The 20,177-nt window shown below is 42.5% G+C and overlaps 1 pseudogene; it reads left to right on the top strand.

Moving 5' to 3' along the window:
* Positions 1-3,554: 3,554 nt before the first annotated feature.
* Positions 3,555-18,246, top strand: LOC125147959 (nucleophosmin-like; annotated as a pseudogene).
* Positions 18,247-20,177: the final 1,931 nt, after the last annotated feature.

The following is a 20,177-nucleotide window of genomic DNA, read 5'->3' on the forward strand; positions in this document are numbered from 1 at the left end:
CAACATACATTAAGATATGGTTATGTATTGATCAGTTCACAAAAATGCCATAACAAAGGCTAACAGGAACCTAACCCTGTATTTCTCCTAAAAGCAATGGTTCGGCATTCACTCATTCAGTGTTTGTGGTGACTTTATAAATAATCTAATTTTCACAAATAATAAGAATTGACTATAGTTAAAACACTGTCTTCTGCAAGAAGTAATCACGAGAGGCTAGGCTATACTTAAACTCATGTATAAGTATAAACTCATGTTATTAACTATCCTTCTTCTATATTCTAACTACTGGAACAGAAAAGAATTTACTAACCAATAAAATTTATACTTTACAATTCACTTAAATTTTCTTTACTTAAAATTGTACATAAGGAACATTTTATGCAGCTTGCAAGCAACAAGGAAACCAGAATAATGTCTGTGTCATGAAGAATTCTGCAGTTTAGTTCTGGCAAATTAGGTAAGCTGGAAGACCTCAGGCAGCTATTGGCTAGAATTTCCATCACAAACAGGAAAGCACTTGGCATTTTTTAGGCATACTGGAGGAGTAGAAACTTCTTTAACCAAGTCTTTTTGCAAATTATCTCCATTAAAAGGAGCGATTTTATGCTTTTGGAGGTAAATATTTCCCTTTTTTAGTGGATATTTATCATCATTTACACAACACAACTCAAAGGTGATCCTGAATCACAAACGAAGCCCCTAAGGCTAGCCTACAGGGGACTCATTTGCACAAAAGGGCTGCCACCTCACCTTGCACAGCACAACTCAGTACACGAAGGAAAGAAGCAGTGTAGCAGGTGGTTAAGAGGATGAGCCTTCCTGTCAGACTTACTAGCTTTAACCTTGGCCCTTACTAGCTATGACCTTACGTCACTAATAGGCTCTAGATCTCAGTTTCCCAGCTTGTCGGCCAGGACTGTAACATTTATTTTGCACAACTGTAAAAATTAAATTCTACATAAAGTACTCAGTACAGCCACATAAACCCTCAACAAGTGCTTGCCGCTGGTATTCTCGTTTGGCTCCAGCTGTTCCTGAATGGGAAGGCCAACTTGGCAGGGAAGATCATCAGGTTTCTTTTAAAAACCCGGAAATTTAAGTTGTAGAGAAACTTTAGCGAATACAATATACCTGGTAGGTCAGTTGGCCCATAAACCGGTAATTAGCAACAGCCCCTTTATAGATAAGGAGAGCCCTTCCGATGCAGTAACACTACGGCTAAACGCCTAAAATTAATCTGGGTTGCCTGGGTGGTGCAGTCGGTTAAGCGTCTGACTTCAGCCAGGTCACAATCTCACCGTCCGTGAGTTCAAGCCTCGCGTCAGGCTCTGGGCTGATGGCTCAGAGCCTGGAGCCTGCTTCCGATTCTGTGTCTCCCTCTCTCTCTGCCCCTCCCCCGTTCATGCTCTGTCTCTCTCTGTCCCAAAAATAAATAAATGTTGGGAAAAAAAAATTTAAAGTTAACTTGTACAGTTCACCTCCCCCTCAAGGAGGAGATGTTTAATCACATCCACTGTATTTTGTTGATTTAATAGGAATAAGGAAATAAATAAGAATTATGAGGAAAACCCACCATCTGAAAGGCCAAAACATTTTCTTCTTGTGAAACCACTCTAAAGGTATTCTGCTTTAGCTGAATCACTGGGAAGAAGTCTAATTCCCTCCCTGTCTGCCTTCTTGGAGACACTATTCATATGAATCACAACTTTAAATAAGTGGACAGCCCTCACCCACCTGTGGAAACTGTAGAAGACAAGAGGTCAAACAACTATCAAGGTACGGTCTTATATGAACACACATTTTTTATTACTTTGGCAAATTTCAAATATGGCGGCAAGGGCGGTTGTATCGGATGTTAGTGAGGTCTTCAAGTTTGTTAGCCAGTGGAATCTGAAACCACGAAGAAGGAGGAGGAGGAAGGGAAAGCTTTGAACAAGCCAAGCCAAATGTGTTAATCTTGCTGCATTACTGCAGTAGGAGAAAATTACCTGGATAGGGTCTCAGCGGCATCCCAGAAAGAAAACATCCCGGAAGGATATTTATAAAACTGCAAAGCCAGAGCTTGGTGATTTTCAGGCAGGTGTTTCAAGACAGAGAATGGGGTAGGACTGTGCAGTTCGTAATAGTTCTACATCAGCTGGCACCGTGGGCAAGTGTCTTGAAGCAGTTCTCGATAAGCAACCAATTAGTCCTCGTAAATAAGCTACCTCAGTTGGTTTCAGTCTTATCTTCCAGGAGCATTTTCTGGGTCTGGTAGCTCAGCTGATTTTTCTTGTTTTCAATATTATTTAACATATAGATGGAAAAGCGTGGCCTGTCCGCGTATCGTCCAACACAGAGACAGGAAATTAGGTTGACTTCAGTTTTCAAGTCGCACAGTTAGAAAGGGCAGGCTTTTATTTTAAGCTCAGATTTTTCTTCCTACAAATTCTCTTAAGGTGAACCATTTTTCCTGAGGCACGTACTGTTATATCTAGTTACTGAATCCTAGGACAATAATCACTTCTGCTATTGCATTTTTAAATGAGTTGTACGGTGAAATACTTATTGGAAAATCGGTCTAGGAACCGTCTGTGCAATGTGAGCAAATAAACCTGGCTGTGAAGAAAGAGAGAATCGTGGCATAAATAGTCGAAAAGCATGCACTTTTAAAAAGAGAGAGAGAAATAGTCAACTTCCATGAACCACTGTCTGCCAGCGAGGAGAAAGAATAGGAATCACGTGCCCCACTTGATATTTCAGTGCTGATCAGATGTTACTTCCACGTTTTTCCATCTTAAGTCTGGCCGAGTGGGTGGAACTGAATTAAGCAAATAAATATTCACTCGCACAACTTTTCTGTTTGGCGGGCGTTAGCCTCGTGTTCTGGGATTTCAAGCAAACTATTCACACTTTCGTCGGTCATGCTCACAGCAAAACATTGTTTTATATGCACAGCTTTATTTCTTAAAAAGCTATTGCCTGCTACTCGGTAAACACTTGATATTTATATACAGAATAGTAACCGATGACCTTATTGTACCTACAAGGCTATAATTCACTTCAAAGTTTTCTGCTGAATTTATAAATACCAAGAACATCTTTTGAGTGCTTTCACACTGGTTTTAAAATCCTGAAGCTATATTTAGAGCTCTGGAATATTTGCTTTATATACATCTATCTGTTCCCCCCAACTGTAAGCATTAAAATGCTGTACATATACATAAAAGTTGTCATCCGAGTCTTTAAATATTTGTACTAAAAGGAAGGAAAGGAGTTTCTAGTGTAAATTTTAAAAGACTGTAGAATCACTTTTCTGTGGCTGGAAAGGAAGACCAGTGGAAGAAAATTATCTTTTGAATCCTTAAAATTATATTGGTCAAATGATGGAACCCGAACGCCCGAGTGAGGGTCATTTCCTCCTGTGGCTGCGGGCAGTGACGTCACTAGACCTCAGGGGCCAGAGGAACCACAGGCTGGCTTCCGCCCAGGCTTCTGCGGCTCGCAGGTCTGCCCTCGGCTTGCTGTTGGCTCACTGCACTGCATCTACATGCTGGGAACACAGTTATCAGGGGCTCTGGAGAGTCAGACCTCACAGAAAAGCCTGGGATGCACTGGCCTTGCTCAAAGGCCCTCCCAGGACAGCGATCTGCAGCCAAGCCTGGAACGCCCAGATACCCGTGCAGCCCCCGGTGGGGCAGGTACAGATGTGAGTAGGCGGAGGGGTCAGCTTTGGAGAAGGGACAGATGCTCTGTCAACAATATCAGAAATATTTTTTAAGTTTATTTTATTTATTTTGAGAGAGTGGAGGAGGAGCAGAGAGAGAGAGAGAGAGAGAGAGAGAGAGGGAGAGAGAATCCCAAGCAGGCTCCATGCTCAGCGCCAAGCCTGACGTGGGGCCTTGATCCCGTGACCGTGAGATGACTACTTGAGCCATATCTAGAGGCCCCCGCTTAACCGACTGAGCCACCCTGGCACCCCAACGGTATCAGAAATACTGTTTTCGTCTCATCTGGAAAACACAACCCGCATTCTTCTCTGACGCCTGCACCGGTTATACAGTGTTGGTTACAGTAACAGAAGACTTGACTCAAATGGGCTTGAACGGTATTGGTAGAGATAAATAGAGACAGCATACGGGAAAAATTCAGAGGAACCTCTGGTGTGATCCACGATTCAGCGATGTTCCTATGAGCTCAGTTACTCCGGGCCCCTCTGCTGTGCGTCTGCAAAGTCAGTTTCAGCCAGAGGAAGGCTGAGCCGGTGAACGGACGGCCGTGCGTCTTGTAAGCTGTGCTATACGCTCTCGGACACAGAAACCTTTGTACCACTATGCCCACCAAAAGCTCTACTATTCACTCTTACTTGAACAGTTTAGACTCGTATCTTCCCCAGAAGTAGCCAGGGGCAGACTTGGCCAGGAAACTGAAATGATCTATTTGGTGTGTCCCCTACTTTTGGAGTCTGGAATGGGGCCAGATGAATAACTAGCATAAGTTGGGGGCCCCTGGGAACAGGCAGGGAGAAAATTCTTGCCAGAAACTCACCTAGACCATCAGCCACATGTCCATCCCCATACGGTTCTTTTTAAGTTTTTCCATTGCTACTTTATGTTATTGAAATGGAAGATACCAAATTTAACCAAATTCATCACTGTTAGGGCTAAAAATGTAATTCATTATTTCTTCCTTCCAGGGAACCAAACAGTAGTGAAATGCTGGGGTTGACGACCAAATGTCTAATATTTCAAGGAAAACTCTTAAGTTTCAATTAGAAATCGTAGTTTAGATGTGAGACTAAGTTATTCCTCCCCTCTCTTTCCTGTTCTGAATCCTTGGGAAGTCACCTTTGAATATTCCTGGGAGAGATCCCCCCCTTCCCAAATGGCACCTGACTCCCTGGGAGTCTGAGGACCGCAGCCCGCCTAGCCTCCGGAGGCTGCAGGGGACAGGAGGAGTCGGGAAGAACGAGCAAGTGTTCCAAGAAGCCCTGACTTACAGCACAGCGACCTGTCCCAGGTGCCACTCAGGGACCAACCAGAGCATCCTCTCCCTTCAAAGGGACAGGAGTAAAGCAACGACTCCTCATGCCTCCTTTGCACGAGGACAGAAGGTAGAAAGCTCCTCTGGTCAAGATTTCAGTGAGTAAAGAGACAACTTCCACAAACTGTCATTGTGTCAATGCTTTAAGTAACACCTTTCCTGCTGGTAGGAGATGTGATTATCTAATTAGATACCTTTCTGTTGCATCCCCCGTGCGTGGTGCATATCTACACCCACCTGGGACTTCTGTCTCTTCCGTGACCGAGTTAGAACACGGGGAATGGAGAAGGGGAGAAAGCAGATCAATAACTGAGCCCACCGCATTGGGACCTTCGCTGGAGCTAGAGTAGCGAGACAAGAATCAGGCAGAAACAAATTACTCAACCAGTTTACTTACTGTATTGATTACACGATGATAAACACATGCACATGTTCATTACAGACAGTTATTCCTAAGGCCTGAGAGTTTATTGATCCATTTGAGAGTGAAAACTTTGCCTAAAAGACTTTAAGTTCTTTTCCTTCATTTTTTTTTTGTCTTTCTTAGATGTAATCCATCAGTAAAACCCACTTTATGTGCAGTGGGATCATGGTGCTCGGTAAAGAAATAAACAGAAAGTAAAACTTTGACCCAATTCTTGAAAATACAATTCAGCCCCTTTTCACCTCTCCTGCCATTATTCAGGATTGATTGATTGATTGGTAAAGAGATCTGACTCCTCGTCAGAGGCAAGAAAGCTAGTCTCACACCAATAAGCAGTCATTGTATAAACCAAGACTGATCTCCGGAGGCTTTATAAAAGTGTATTTTCTTCATGCTCCCCCCCTAGTGGAATTTCCTGACCTTACTATGGACTGCAGTATTTCGTTTCCGAGATGCCTGATGGAAAGGAGGAAGCAAGGACGCACAGGACACATGGTGGTTTTGCTCTTGCCTAGATTAAGCGCTAGAGTCAAAAATATTACAAAGTAAAGACTCACAGGACAACTCAGGTTTTTAAACGTAGATCGGTTGGTCAAGAATAAAGGCCAGGTGTTACATGGTTCCAGTCACATTGGGTCGAGCTTCAAGGGAACGGAAGGTCTTCAGTAGATGTTGGAAGAACCATTTCAGGACCAGCTCCCGCGTAGCACGGAGGGGCCACTGTTTTGCCCCCCTTTCGCCACCATGTTGTTATCCGATTTCAGCGAAAGTCCTCTAAGGGTAATGTTCCTCTTCCGCTTAGTATGTGGTGGGAGGTATCTCACTGGCCCATCCAGTAGGTCTCTAACTATTCTCAGAGGTAGACCTCACTAGGTCTGTCATGGAAGCTTGAAGCTTTATAGTCCAGATGATTTTTTCTCGGGAAATTCACGAATGCCCATGACTGGACTACGGTTTCAAGTATTCCAATTTAATACCACATATTAAAAAGCAAGTTGATATCAATAGTTGAAAGAGAAAATTACAATTTTCCTTTAAGGAAAGGAATATCAGTTGTCCCTGTGTGAATTTCTTCTTTTACATGGGAAAAAGAAAATAATATTTTGGCATTTGATTTCTTTTTTTTTTAATATGAAATTTATTGACAAATTGGTTTCCATACAACACCCAGTGCTCATCCCAAAAGGTGCCCTCCTCAATACCCATCACCCACCCTCCTCTCCCTCCCACCCCCCATCAACCCTCAGTTTGTTCTCAGTTTTTAACAGACTCTTATGCTTTGGCTCTCTCCCACTCTAACCTCTTTTTTTTTTCCTTCCCCTCCCCCATGGGTTCCTGTTAAGTTTCTCAGGATCCACATAAGAGTGAAACCATATGGTATCTGTCTTTCTCTGTATGGCTTATTTCACTTAGCATCACACTCTCCAGTTCCATCCACGTTGCTACAAAAGGCCATATTTCATTTTTTCTCATTGCCACGTAGTATTCCATTGTGTATATAAACCACAATTGCTTTATCCATTCATCAGTTGATGGACATTTAGGCTCTTTCCATAATTTGGCTATTGTTGAGAGTGCTGCTATGAACATTGGGGTACAAGTGGCCCTATGCATCAGTACTCCTGTATCCCTTGGATAAATTCCTAGCAGTGCTATTGCTGGGTCATAGGGTAGGTCTATTTTTAATTTTCTGAGGAACCTCCACACTGCTTTCCAGAGCAGCTGCACCAATTTGCATTCCCACCAACAGTGCAAGAGGGTTCCCGTTTCTCCACATCCTCCCCAGCATCTATAGTCTCCTGATTTGTTCATTTTGGCCACTCTGACTGGCGTGAGGTGATACCTGAGTGTGGTTTTGATTTGTATTTCCCTGATAAGGAGCGACGCTGAACATCTTTTCATGTGCCTGTTGGCCATCCGGATGTCTTCTTTAGAGAAGTGTCTATTCATGTTTTCTGCCCATTTCTTCACTGGGTTATTTGTTTTTCGGGTGTGGAGTTTGGTGAGCTCTTTATAGATACTAGCCCTTTGTCCGATATGTCATTTGCAAATATCTTTTCCCATTCCGTTGGTTGCCTTTTAGTTTTGTTGGTTGTTTCCTTTGCTGTGCAGAAGCTTTTTATCTTCATAAGGTCCCAGTAATTCACTTTTGCTTTTAATTCCCTTGCCTTTGGGGATGTGTCGAGTAAGAGATTGCTACGGCTGAGGTCAGAGAGGTCTTTTCCTGCTTTCTCCTCTAAGGTTTTGATGGTTTCCTGTCTCACATTGAGGACCTTTATCCATTTTGAGTTTATTTTTGTGAATGGTGTGAGAAAGTGGTCTAGTTTCAATCTTCTGCATGTTGCTGTCCAGTTCTCCCAGCACCATTTGTTAAAGAGGCTGTCTTTTTTCCATTGGATGTTCTTTCCTGCTTTGTCAAAGATGAGTTGGCCATACGTTTGTGGGTCTAGTTCTGGGGTTTCTATTCTATTCCATTGGTCTATGTGTCTGTTTTTGTGCCAATACCATGCTGTCTTGATGATGACAGCTTTGTAGTAGAGGCTAAAGTCTGGGATTGTGATGCCTCCTCCTTTGGTCTTCTTCTTCAAAATTCCTTTGGCTATTCGGGGCCTTTTGTGGTTCCATATGAATTTTTTAGGATTGCTTGTTCTAGTTTCGAGAAGAATGCTGGTGCAATTTTGATTGGGATTGCATTGAATGTGTAGATAGCTTTGGGTAGTATTGACATTTTGACAATATTTATTTTTCCAATCCATGAGCAGGGAATGTCTTTCCATTTCTTTAAATCTTCTTCAATTACCTTCATAAGCTTTCTATAGTTTTCAGCATACAGATCCTTTACATCTTTGGTTAGATTTATTCCTAGGTATTTTATGCTTCTTGGTGCAATTGTGAATGGGATCAGTTTCTTTATTTGTCTTTCTGTTGCTTCATTGTTAGTGTATAAGAATGCAACTGATTTCTGTACATTGATTTGGTATCCTGCAACTTTGCTGAATTCATGTATCAGTTCTAGCAGACTTTTGGTGGAGTCTATCAGATTTATCATGTCATCTGCAAAAAGCGAAAGCTTGACTTCATCTTTGCCAATTTTGATGCCTTTGATTTCCTTTTGTTGTCTGATTGCTGATGCTAGAACTTCCAGCACTATGTTAAACAGCAGCGGTGAGAGTGGGCATCCCTGTCGTGTTCCTGATCTCAGGGAAAAAGCTCTCAGTTTTTCCCCGTTGAGGATCATGTTACCTGTGGGCTTTTCATAAATGGCTTTTATGATCTTTAAGTATGTTCCTTCTATCCCGACTTTCTCAAGGGTTTTTATTAAGAAGGGGTGCTGGATTTTGTCAAAGGCCTTTTCTGCATCGATTGACAGGATCATAAGGTTCTTCTCTTTTTTTTTTGTTAATGTGATGTATCACGTTGATTGATTTGCGAATGTTGAACCAGCCCTGCATCCCAGGAATGAATCCCACTTGATCATGGTGAATAACTCTTTTTATATGCCGTTGAATTCGATTTGCTAGTATCTTATTGAGAATTTTTGCATCCATATTCATCAGGGATATTGGCCTGTAGTTCTCTTTTTTTACTGGGTCTCTGTCTGGTTTAGGAATCAAAGTAATACTGGCTTCATAGAATGAGTCTGGAAGTTTTCCTTCCCTTTCTATTTCTTGGAATAGCTTGAGAAGGATAGGTATTATCTCTGCTTTAAACGTCTGGTAGAACTCCCCTGGGAAGCCATCTGGTCCTGGACTCTTATTTGTTGGGAGATTTTTGATAACCGATTCAATTTCTTCGCTGGTGATGGGTCTGTTCAAGCTTTCTATTTCCTCTTGATTGAGTTTTGGAAGAGTGTGGGTGTTCAGGAATTTGTCCATTTCTTCCAGGTTGTCCAATTTGTTGGCATATAATTTTTCATAGTATTCCCTGATAATTGTTTGTATCTCTGAGGGATTGGTTGTAATCATTCCATTTTCATTCATGATTTTATCTATTTGGGTCATCTCCCTTTTCTTTTTGAGAAGCCTGGCTAGAGGTTTGTCAATTTTGTTTATTTTTTCAAAAAACCAACTCTTGGTTTCGTTGATCTGCTCTACAGTTTTTTTAGATTCTATATTGTTTATTTCTGCTCTGATCTTTATTATTTCTCTTCTTCTGCTGGGTTTAGGCTGCCTTTGCTGTTCTGCTTCTAGTTCCTTTAGGTGTGCTGTTAGATTTTGTATTTGGGATTTTTCTTGTTTCTTGAGATAGGCCTGGATTGCAATGTATTTTCCTCTCAAGACTGCCTTTGCTGCGTCCCAAAGCGTTTGGATTCTTGTATTTTCATTTTTGTTTGCTTCCATATATTTTTTAATTTCTTCTCTAATTGCCTGGTTGACCCACTCATTCGTTAGTAGGGTGTTCTTTAACCTCCATGCTTTTGGAGGTTTTCCAGACTTTTTTCTGTGGTTGATTTCAAGCTTCATAGCATTGTGGTCTGAAAGTAAGCATGGTATAATTTCAATTCTTGTAAACTTATGAAGGGCTGTTTTGTGACCCAGTATATGATCTATCTTGGAGAATGTTCCATGTGCACTCGAGAAGAAAGTATATTCTGTTGCTTTGGGATGCAGAGTTCTAAATATATCTGTCAGGTCCATCTGATCCAATGTCTCATTCAGGGCCCTTGTTTCTTTATTGACCATGTGTCTAGATGATCTATCCATTTCTGTAAGTGGGGTGTTAAAGTCCCCTGCAATGACCACATTCTTATCAATAAGGTTGCTTATGTTTATGAGTAATTATTTTATATATTTGGGGGCTCCGGATTTCGGCGCATAGACATTTATAATTGTTAGCTCTTCCTGATGGATAGACCCTGTAACTATTATATAATGTCCTTCTTCATCTCTTGTTACAGCCTTTAATTTAAAGTCTAGTTTGTCTGATATAAGTATGGCTACTCCAGCTTTCTTTTGGCTTCCAGTCGCATGATAAATAGTTCTCCATCCCCTCACTCTCAATCTAAAGGTGTCCTCAGGTCTAAAATGAGTCTCTTGTAGACAGCAAATAGATGGGTCTTGTTTTTTTATCCATTCTGATACCCTATGTCTTTTGGTTGGCGCATTTAATCCATTTACATTCAGTGTTATTATAGAAAGATACGGGTTTAGAGTCATTGTGATGTTTGTATGTTTTATGCTTGTAGTGATGTCTCTGGGACTTTGTCTCACAGGGTCCCCCTTAGGATCTCTTGTAGGGCTGGTTTAGTGGTGACAAATTCCTTCAGTTTTTGTTTGTTTGGGAAGACCTTTATCTCTCCTTCTATTCTAAATGACAGACTTGCTGGATAAAGGATTCTCGGCTACATATTTTTTCTGTCTAGCACCCTGAAAATCTCGTGCCAATTCTTTCTGGCCTGCCAAGTTTCAAAAGAGAGATCAGTCACGAGTCTTATAGGTCTCCCTTTATATGTGAGGGCACGTTTACCCCTTGCTGCTTTCATAATTTTCTCTTTATCCTTGTATTTTGCCAGTTTCACTATGATATGTCGTGCAGAAGATCGATTCAAGTTACGTCTGAAGGGAGTTCTCTGTGCCTCTTGGATTTCAATGCCTTTTTCCTTCCCCAGTTCAGGGAAGTTCTCAGCTATTATTTCTTCAAGTACCCCTTCAGCACCTTTCCCTCTCTCTTCCTCCTCTGGGATACCAATTATGCGTATATTATTTCTTTTTAGTGTATCGCTTAATTCTCTAATTTTCCCCTCATACTCCTGGATTTTTTTATCTCTCTTTTTCTCAGCTTCTTCTTTTTCCATAACTTTATCTTCTAGTTCACCTATTCTCTCCTCTGCCTCTTCAAGCCGAGCTGTGGTGGTTTCCATTTTGTTATGCATTTCGTTTAAAGTGTTTTTCAGCTCCTCGTGACTGTTCCTTAGTCCCTTGATCTCTGTAGCAAGAGATTCTCTGCTGTCCTGTATACTGTTTTCAAGCCCAGCGATTAATTTTATGACTATTATTCTAAATTCACTTTCTGTTATGTTATTTAAGTCCTTTTTGATCAGCTCATTAGCTGTTGTTATTTCCTGGAGATTCTTCTGAGGGGAGTTCTTCCGCTTGGTCATTTTGGATAGTCCCTGGCGTGGTGAGGACCTGCAGGGCACTTCCCCTGTGCTGTGGTGTATAACTGGAGTTGGTGGGCGGGCCGCAGTCAGACCTGATGTCTGCCCCCAGCCCACCGCTGGGGCCACAGTCAGACTGGTGTGTGCCTTCTCTTCCCCTCTCCTAGGGGCGGGATTCACTGTGGGGTGGTGTGGCCCGTCTGGGCTACTTGCACCCTGCCAGGCTTGTGATGATCTGGATCTGGCGTATTAGCTGGGGTGGGTAGGCAAGGTGCACGGCGGCAGGGGGGCAGGCTTAGCTCGCTTCTCCTTAGGTGATCCACTTCAGGAGGGGCCCTGTGGCAGCGGGAGGGAGTCAGATCTGCTGCCGGAGGTTTGGCTCTGCAGAAGCACAGAGTTGGGTGTTTGCGCGGAGCGAGCAGTTTCCCTGGCAGGAACCGGTTCCCTTTGGGATTTTGGCTGGGGGATGGGCGGGGGAGATGGCGCTGGCGAGCGCCTTTGTTCCCCACCAAACTGAGCTCTGTTGTCAGGGGGCTCAGCAGCTCTCCCTTCCTTTGTCCTCCAGCCTTCCCGCTTTCCGAGCAGAGCTGTTAACTTATGACCTCCCAGACGCTAAGTTGCGCTTGTTGTGGGAACACAGTCCGTCTGGCCCCTCCGCTTTTGCAAGCCAGACTCGGGGGCTCTGCTTGGCCAGCGAGCCGCCCCTCCACCCCGGCTCCCTCCCGCCAGTCCGTGGAGCGTGCACCGCCTCGCCACCCTTCCTACCCTCTTCCGTGGGCCTCTCGTCTGCGTTTGGCTCCGGCGACTCCATTCTGCTAATCCTCTGGCGGTTTTCTGGGTTATTTAGGCAGGTGTAGGTGGAATCTAAGTGATCAGCAGGACACGCGGTGAGCCCAGCGTCCTCCTACGCCGCCATCTTCCCTCGAGCTCCAAAAAACTGGCATTTGATTTCTAACAAGATGCCACATCTTGCCACCTCAGGTAAGCAAATTAAATGACTCCTTGCCTACACTGTGTTTATTTATTTTGTTTTGTGGATATCTGTGTTAGTCAGTCACTGTATGGTAATTATTCTAATTACCAAGTATATTCTAAGAACATAAATCTCATTACTTGGTGGTCATGATGGTAAATCTAGGTACTTCTGTATTTAATAGATATGTCAATTCAGGCCCATGCAGTTATGATTGGAGTGTTATTAAATAGTAATAGTCACATGGAAGTCTCATTCTAAAATAGAATTGGAAATGAACTTGGGCGGAAAAGTTAATGTCTCTACCTTTCTTCTGATTCCCACTCAAGTTTATTAATGGACCATGGCATTGAATAGATGTATGTTTGCATAAGAACACCATGTCCTTGTGACCTCCAGGGTGTGTTAAACAAAGTCCCTTCAGGTCTGGAGCCCATGTGTGGAGCTGGGTATCTAACTCACTAGACAGGTTGGCAATCTGTTACACTGATGCTCCCAAGCCTTGGCATTCACAGCCCATGTGTCTCCCCCTCTGGAAGCTGGGTGGGGCCTGCGACTCACTTGAACTACTAGGCTATGGGAAAGGAACACCGCCCAGTTCTGGACAAAGAAGGCCTTGAAGATCCCACTTTTGTAGTTGGGTGTCCTGCAGGAGACCCAGTGTGGAGAGAGACCCTGGGGGACAGGAGGTCCTGGGCCATTCCAGAGCCCCCCTGGAGCTCAGCCTGACCAGACCCCACATGTGTCTTAGTTCCCATTGTTTCACCTCAGGTCTACACAAGGCCAGTGAATGAGAGAGAGACAGAGAGAGAGAGAGAGAGAGAGTGTGTGTGTGTGTGTGTGTGTGTAAAACTGGACCCAACACTTTGCAGTCGCCACAGTGACTTTACAATCTGCTCTCTGGCCGCACATTGAACACTACGGGTTGAATGTATTTTCGTCTGAAACGCTTCAGACCAACTTCACCATTCCAGTTCACAATGAGTGGATATTGCTGAGAATATTGTGGGAGAATGGTGAGTTAATCTCACTAGATTAACTTTTTAAAACATTGTTTACATACATGCCAAAAACACTCCAGTACTTGTTATATTTAGTGTAAATTAACTCTTTGTGAGACTAAGATATGAGATTAATGCTTTCCATACCATGAGCTCATGATTTCGAAAATTCCACAGGAAATACTTCAGTATTAAATTAGAAATTAAACACTAACTCCGTGGTTTTTCAAAGTTTAGTACATCAGAATCACCCGGCATAATTGTTGAACATGACCAGCGTTGGGCCGTATACTTCTAGCCCCTGCCCGTGCATACACAACTGCAGAACTGCGTTTAAACATGTCTCAAAGCCACTTCTTATTACTTAGCAAGTTAATTCGTGGGGATAATTAAAATATGATGTGAATGAATTACAAGTTCTCTCTGACTAGAGTTCTTGTGCTTGTTCACTAAGAAATCTGGTTGCAATAAAATACTGTTGGAACTTTGTGTCTGTATATTTGCAACCTCTTCACTTTTGGCTTTGGTGCTTCGTTTTCATTGCCTTATTTTTTTTAAGATAAATGTTTATTCACTTTTGAGAGACAGAGAAAGAGAGAAAGAGAGAGCGTGAGCAGGGGAGGGGTGGAGAGAGAGGGAGACAGGATCCAAAGCAGGCTCTGTACAGACAGCAGAGAGCCTGACGCCGGGCTGGAACCCGCAAGCCGCGGGTCACGACCTGAGCCGAAGTCGGATGCCCCACAGACTGAGCCGCGCAGGCGCCCCTGTTTTCATTTCATTATTAAAGTTGACTGGAGTTGGTTGTAGTTTCAATTGCTGTTTTTCTGTTTTAAAAAATATTAATGTTAGGGGCGCCTGGGTGGCTCAGTCGGTTAAGCGTCCGACTTCGGCTCAGGTCATGATTTCACGGTCCGTGAGTTCAAGCCCCGCGTCGGGCTCTGGGCTGATGGCTCAGAACCTGGAGCCTGCTTCCGATTCTGTGTCTCCCTCTCTCTCTGCCCCTCCCCCGTTCATGCTCTGTCTCTCTCTGTCCCCCAAAAAATAAATAAACGTTAAAAAAAAAATTTAAAAAAAATATTAATGTTATATTATGTTTATTTAATACCTTGTGAGTTCTTACTTAACAGTGAGTAGAGATACATGTCTTCAGCAACATAATTTTTAAGCTGCAAATTTTATTAAATAGAATTTTACTCTAATATTAAAGTGGCTATATACAAAAATGTTTTTAAATTATTAAGCTGTAAATAATCATTAATGATGTGGTACCTATGCATTTGTGGTGTCTTAAAAAGTTATATCAAACAACATTAAAATTTTTTTTTTAATTTATAGGGCGCATTTTAGTAATTTAAACAAGGTGTTGGATTTATATCCATTATTAAGTGCTTGTTGAGTAATTTATTTACGTTGGTGTAAAAATGTTACTATTGTTCATGCGAAATGAAAAAAACCTTTTTTTTTTAATTTTAAAGAGAAAGGGAAAGAGTTGTTGTATTCGAGCCCCAGTTAGGACAGCTGCACAGAATACACAATCTTCACAAAGAAGAAAGTGCTCCCGGGAAGGGATATTTGGTGTAGGGTTATGTGCGTTTTTTACATAAAGAGTTACAAAGCATTATGATGAAGCACATTCCAGAAAGTTACAGACTTTACGTTATATTTTTAGTATGTGCAAGACTGTATGACTTTAGTCTTACAGGATCCAGGGAGGTTTGTTTGTTCTTCTTATCTTTATGTTTGGAATGCTCCTTTTTGCTTTTTTTTTTAAACGACACACACATACAACGTGTGCTCACCCAGAATCAAAACCCAGGCTTTGAGGCTTTGCCGAGTCGTTCTGACCTTGGTAAGTGTGACAGAGTGTGTTTGGAGTCCCGGGAGCAGAGCCCATCACCACTGAAAGTTGAACATTTCCTCTATCACTATTAGCATTTCTATTATCATGAACTTTTGTCATGGGATATCAAGGATGTTGAAAGTAGCAATGTTCTGGAAGGAAACGGCACCTCAGCTAGGCAGCCATAATAGAGTTCACTGTTTAGGGAAACGGAGGACATATGATCCAGGCCTAGTTGTCGTACCTGCGAGGACTTGAGATGCAGGCTGGTGTGGTCATCGGGGCCCAGACAGGACAAGGGCACAGAAATGGCCTCCTGCCAGAGCAGAGACTTGTAGAGGGCTAGCAAATCAGTAGGGAGGGAGTTAGGAGAATAAACACCCAACCCTCACTCTCAGGCTGGTGTCTGTCTCCTAAAAGTGCTTCTCTTTATTCTACTCCAAGCCAGATGGCAGAGGGCCCCACTGTGTGCTCCGCAAAGGTCAGCCACCCAGGCACAGGGCGTTATGAAGAAGGGTGAGGAATGGACCTGGGAGAACAAATGGGAACGCTCAGCACTCATGGGAGAACCATTGTCTTAATAATTGGATGTTCATATAACAAACTAAATATAATGCCATTAATGTGTTCATATATTTCATTGGACGTACATCACAGGACTGACTTCACTGCAAAATTTAGACATTTGTCTTTCTAACAGCTATTGGTCTCATAGCATCTCGGATAACTTCTAACTAAAGAACTCTACTAATTCTTGCCAGTACTTTTAAGGAATTTCTCTCATTTTCCAAGGCCACTTTATACTGATTGTATATCTTTGTTTAAGTTTATTTATTTATTTATTTTGAGAGAGAGATAGAGAGTGAGCAGAGAAGGAACAGAGAAAGAGGGAGACAAAATCCCAAGCAGGCTCCACACGGTCAGCACAGAGCCTGATGCAGGGCTCAAACCCACAAACCATGAGACCATGACCTGAGCGAAAATCAAGAGTCGGACACTTAACTGACTAGCCAGGTGTCCCCGGACTGTACATCTTGAAGGAATGAACAACTCTACATACTTTGGAGCCAAATGAAAATTTATCAGTGGACATTGTTATTCCTTTTGCAAATCATAGATGAAAGAATGGCATTTAAAAAGCATCTCAATGGGCACTGAGGAGGGCACTTGTTGGGATGACACTCAGGGCTGTCGGTTAGAGACGAACCATGGCAATGTACCCCAAAACCAAGAGCACACTTTACACACTGTATGTTAGCCAATTTGACAATAAATTATATTTTTAAAAGTAAATAAATAAATAAATAAAATAAAAAGAATCTCACTTGTGTAAACTTTCAGAAGTATTTGCTCATGATACTAATGAAGCATGGATATGATAGAACTGAAAAGTCACGAAATAGTGTGTGTCCATCTTCTGCCAATTTATTTTACAAGAACAAAAAGAAAAAGTAATCAATTTTCCTACAGTTACGATACAATAGCTCGTAGCTTACTTGATTTTTAACCTTTATTTTGTGATCTTTGAGCCATTTGAGGGTATTAATCAGATTGACAGTCTAGCTTAAGTTGGTATACAATAACTAATCTTATAAATAGATTTAGAAGAGAAAGGGGGTGAAAAAATAGGAACTTCAGATTTTACTTGGTTGGATTAAAAAATGTGTGCAATTAATGGGAGTCTCACCATTAGCCCAGTGGAGTCAGGTAAAATTACCGGGGATCATACGGGTTTATAGACCATCCTGTAGTCAAGTGTATACCAGACAAATAAAACACTCAAAAGTTATTTCTTTGTGTGACTCAGCGATCTGGTCAGATAATACGGGCATATGGCCCTTTATTTTTCTCTCCTTAAAATGATTGTGTTCATGAGACTGCCCCTTCCACTTTAAAATATTTCATTTACTCCCTGGTGTGATTCCATCCTGTGCAGCTGTTCTCTGGAACAGAAGTCGTTTATCCCCATCTGCCCTCTCTCCCACCTAAATGCATGCCACCATACCATGGAAGCTTTGAAGGAAATGGACATGAGTCCCAGAACTACCTTTTTGGTTGTGAACTGAAGGCTGACAATGATTATCACTTTAATGTGGATCAGGTTGGAAACGAGCACCAGTCATATTTAAGAATGGCCTGTGCAGGGGCTGGTACAAAGGAAGAATAGAACGTTGTTGAGTCAGAGGCAATGAATTACTATGGCAATCCAATTAAAATCACACTGGCAACTTTGAAAATGTCTGTCCAGCCGACGGTTTCCCTAGGGGGCTTGGAAATAATACCACCTGTGGTCTTACAGTTGAAATGTGATTCAAGGCCTGTGCACACTAGTGGACAGAACTTTATAGCTGTGGAGGACGATGCAGAGTCAGAAGAGGAAGAGGGAAGGGGATATGAAACTCCTTGGTATATTTGGAAAGCGTTCTGCTCCTGAAAGTGGCAGCAAGTTTCCACAGAGAAAAGTAAAACTTGTTGCTGATGAAGATGATGATGAAGAAGATGATGATGAAGAAGATGTGAAGATGATGGTGATGGTGGTGATGGTGACGAGGAGGAAACTGAAGACAAGGCTCTAGTGAAGAAATCTACACAAGACACTCCAGCCAAAAATGCACAAATATCAAACCAGAGTGGAAGAGACTCAAAATCATCAACACCAAGATCAAAAGGTCAAGATCCTTCAAAAAATAGGAAAACATTCCCAAAACACTGAAAGGGCCTAGTTCCATAGAAGATATTAAAGCAAAAAATGGCAAACAAGCATAGACAAAGGTGGCCCTCTTCCCAAAAGTGGAGGCCAAATTCATCAATTATGTGAAGAATTGTCTCCAGATGACTGACCAAGAGGCTATTCAAGGCATCTGGCAGTGCAGGAAGTCTCTTTAAGAAAACAGTTTAAGCAGTTTGTTAAAATTTTCAGTCTTGGGGCGCCTGGGTGGCTCAATCGGTTAGCTTCTGACTTCGGCTCAGGTCATGACCTCACGGTCAGTGAGTTCGAGCCCCGCATCGGGCTCTGTGCTGACAGCTCAGACCCTGGAGCCTGCTTCGGATTCTGTGTCTCCCTCTCTCTCTGACCCTCCCCCAGTCGTGCTCTCTCTCTGTCTCAAAAACAAACATTTAAAAAAATTGTTTTCAGTCTTATTTCATTTCTGTAACAGCTGATATCAGGCTGTCCTTTTTATACTGCAGAGTGAGGACTTTCCCTGTGACGTCTGATCAATGTTGTCCAGGTTCCATTACCAAGAATGTGTTGTTCAAACTTCCTGTTCATTTTTAAACATGGAACTCTACCCTTGGCTTGGGTTCTGGTACATACGGACTGTTAGACAGGATGTGGTGGTGGTCAGACAAATAGAAATGGTGGGGAGACGAAAATGTGCATGTGAAATAAACTCAGTATTTTAATAAAGCAAAATTAAATCATTTAAAATTTAAAATACTAATACTCCCCTGAATTCATATTTCCCTTTCAAAAACTATAAACCAAACACATGCTTCTTACAAAAATCCCACATAGCACGAGTCCTCCTCAACCATTGATGGAGCAAATCATATATTTAAGTCAATTTTAGCCAATATTTAATCCAACTCGCTGGGCTGAGAAGGTGTGCCTTCTTTCCTTTCAGTTCTATTTTCCATTTCTTGGATTCTTCATGGTCTGTCTCTTTTTTTTAAAGAATATTACCTATTCACTGTTTGACTCCTTCCAATTCAACACAGGAACTCTGTGTTTTCTCCTTAAAACCCATGGTTCTCTCTGACTGGCAATATCAACATCACCTGGGAACTTGTTACAAATGCGAATTGTCAACACAGAACAATTTAATCAGAAAATCTGGAGATGGGGATCAGACTGTTTTGTTTTGTTTTGTTTTACGTTCCTAGGAATGACCTTGTCTCTCTTGTCCACTTAAATTCTTACAATTCTTTTTACGATTTGGTTCAGATACTACCCATTTATAACATAACTGTAGACTCTTCCTCTGGAGGAAGATTTTTGTTCTAGTGATGTATTTCTCCCTTGTGCCCGACACAGTTCCCCAAGCACAGAACACACAATTAACAATCCATAGGGCTAACGCTTCATTATACCTTTGAATTATCTGCAAACGCATAAAAATATGAATGAACATAGTAGTTCAGGTAACTGCATGAAGCATATAGTGTTTTAACCCCAAGAATTCACGGTCACCTGGTAAAGCAAACGGGAGGTAGACCACCAACGGTTGGTAGACCGCGTTAAAGAGTTTGAACTTGGCCCGCAGCCTCCAGGGAAAATTTGAGGCAGGGCCGAGTGTCAACTGGTTCATGTTCTGCTAGGATCGCAGCGGGGCTGAGGCTGGGACGGGCCAGCACTTGAAGAACTTGACAGGTGTGTACACACAGGTAGGGGGAGGGACCTTCCAGGCCAAGAGAAGGGTTGTTTATATTCTTCCTCTTCCGCCCAGTCGTGGGGCAGGGTGCTGAGCAGCGGCGGCTGTCCTGTGGCTCATGTTCCAACACTTTTAAACCCGGGGGAGGGAAATGTACCAGGGGGAGGCAGGAACAGCAAGGGGGAAAATATTTTCCAGAATGCTGCAGGTCAGCCTGGGACACGCAAGATCAGTTGACAAGTGTGAGAATCACAGAAGACAAAAACGTCGCGCCTGTCTCCAAGAACAATAGAAAATACAGACGAGGAGTAAAGAAGACGTTCGAATGTGAGATTCGGTCGTGTGCCAATGGAGAAATTTCCAGGGGTGTTTCTCTGCGTTGTAGCCTCCTGCCCCACAGTCTACGGGAGCAGGTCTGGCTGGATGACGTTACGGGATCAAGAC

This window comes from Prionailurus viverrinus, chromosome D2 (assembly GCF_022837055.1).
Source record: "Prionailurus viverrinus isolate Anna chromosome D2, UM_Priviv_1.0, whole genome shotgun sequence".
In the NCBI taxonomy this organism is placed as follows: Eukaryota; Metazoa; Chordata; class Mammalia; order Carnivora; family Felidae; genus Prionailurus; species Prionailurus viverrinus.